A 2,122-nucleotide genomic window follows, 5' to 3' on the forward strand; every position below is an offset into this window, starting at 1 on the left:
CTGTTGTTCACTGTAACTTTTTTCATGACGCAGTTCGGAGATTTGTGGTTGTCGTTCACTAATCTTCCAAGGGAGCCGTCTTCCTTGGATGCATCAATACTAAAAATAAACAAAAACAAAACATCAAATAAATATAAACTTTATAAAATATATCTTCATAGTTTTGTTAGAAGAGCCACTTGAGATTTAAAGTACATTAGGTGTAATATTTCACTCATTTGTTCATCAAATATTTAAGCACGTTTCAGGTCTAAACAAGAATCCCCTAATTGCTACTAAAAATACATCTCATATAGGCCTACTTACCACCACTGGCGTTTCTGCCAATCAAACTCATACAGAAATGTACTCTGTGTCTCTGAGTAGTTCCTTGATCTGCATTCTTCTGCTGATATGAATTCACCCCTGTACTCCAACACAAAAGAACCTTGCTCGATTGCCTCGGTAGCAAACACTCCTCTTCCTATAATGACACAGAATTAAATAAACTTAAATAAAAGTCACACCAAGTTGCCTTAACTTTTCTCATACAGCATTAAAAAAAGTCTGTACTCTTTAGCTCCCATGAGCTGACCACAGATCAATATGTCATCTCCCTCCTTTGGGAAGACCTGTGAGCTTGATTTAATTCCCTAAATGCTCTGGAACATACTATCTCAAATAAAGAGATGACTTTATCTAGTTATAGGCCAGATTGAATGCATGATTATCATAGGTCTAATTGTGTGCTTTTGTTCTCTGTATAGTTGTCTTTCTAAAATTGTCTAAAATGTGACATGACTTTTTAAATATGAAGGTTTTCTGTTTAACAGGGACCATCATGTGATAACTACATGACCTACAAGCCTGTATTCTGGTTCTCAGTTTGTGTAACTACTTCTATGCATTAACTTAAAATGTTACTATTGAATATGCAAAACAGTTTCACATTTTCATTACAGTCTTCTATTGGTCCAGCACTTACCTTAATAGTACTTGAATGTGCTGGACACTTTACATACAGCAGAAATAAAATATATAACTTTACATTTGGTATATTTATACCAGTGTGTACCTGAAACTTCTCTTATGGAAATCAGGCTCATTTATACACACCTACTGTATACCTAAACACATTGGATTTAAACAAGACAGACGATTGAAGCCACTTATTTCTATAAGATATCTTCTGAATGAAGAATGTTAATAATGAATAGTATCTAAAAATGTGCTGCTGTAATTTGCAGCTACTGAAAGCACTAGAGGTCATACCTTTGATATTATTGATAAATCTCACTGCAAACCATGGCTTGTCTCCACCTGACAGAATATATGAGATTGCATCTTCAACAGGCTTTACCCGGGCCTTCCTTTTGGATGTCATTGCTCTGTGAAAATATTTTTATAACATTAAACAGCTGTGCAGCATGAGAAAACAGACTGCTCATTCATTAATTCTGTAACTTAAAGAATATCATAAACAAGGTTTATGACATAAACAAGGTTTATGATATTAGCTGAACTGTAGCTTAGCACGTTATTATTTATTTTCTCAATTATGAGAATATGGCATGTGCTACGAAAATAGCTGTTTTGGATTCATGCTTCAATTATTGTGACTCACACAGATCATTAACCCCTGACTAATAACATCGGTTAGCTTAACTATTTCTCAACACGACTGCATTTGAGGGGGTGGCCCGGACCCCACAAACCAGGCCTTAGCACCGGAGCACAGTTAGCTTACCTGACAAGGCCCAAGCCTGGGGTGAAAGGTAGCTTTACTGACCGGGCCCAAGCCTGGGGTGAAAGGTAGCTTTACTGACCGGGCCCGTGCCTATCGCAAAGGCGTATAACGTAACCGAAAAATTAAGTTGGTTTTACAATGATTATGTGACATTTTTGACTAGTATAACATGACGTTGCGTTTGCTCGTATACCCCCTTAAAGCATGCGTTCAACACTGTTAGCACTTAACTGTAAGTCACCCGGATGTTCGCCCTTAGCAAAACAGTTTCTACCGTACTTCGTATCGTAGCTTCCATAAAAATAAGTACGAGACGACCATTTCCGTTGAAAGCGGCAAAAACACATTTATCATACACACAACACATAAATACCTTATCAGACGTTGAAACTCCTG

The 2,122-nt window shown here is 37.0% G+C and overlaps 1 long non-coding RNA gene across 1 annotated transcript; it reads right to left on the bottom strand.

Annotated features, from left to right (window-relative positions):
• LOC133998099 (uncharacterized) lies at window positions 1-1,338 on the bottom strand. Its single transcript, XR_009927334.1, has 3 exons — window positions 1,252-1,338; window positions 307-463; window positions 1-99 (listed from the first exon to the last, which is right to left on the bottom strand). It is a non-coding gene; the product is annotated as an uncharacterized LOC133998099 (long non-coding RNA).
• Window positions 1,339-2,122: the final 784 nt, after the last annotated feature.

Source organism: Scomber scombrus, chromosome 17, assembly GCF_963691925.1.
Source record: "Scomber scombrus chromosome 17, fScoSco1.1, whole genome shotgun sequence".
In the NCBI taxonomy this organism is placed as follows: Eukaryota; Metazoa; Chordata; class Actinopteri; order Scombriformes; family Scombridae; genus Scomber; species Scomber scombrus.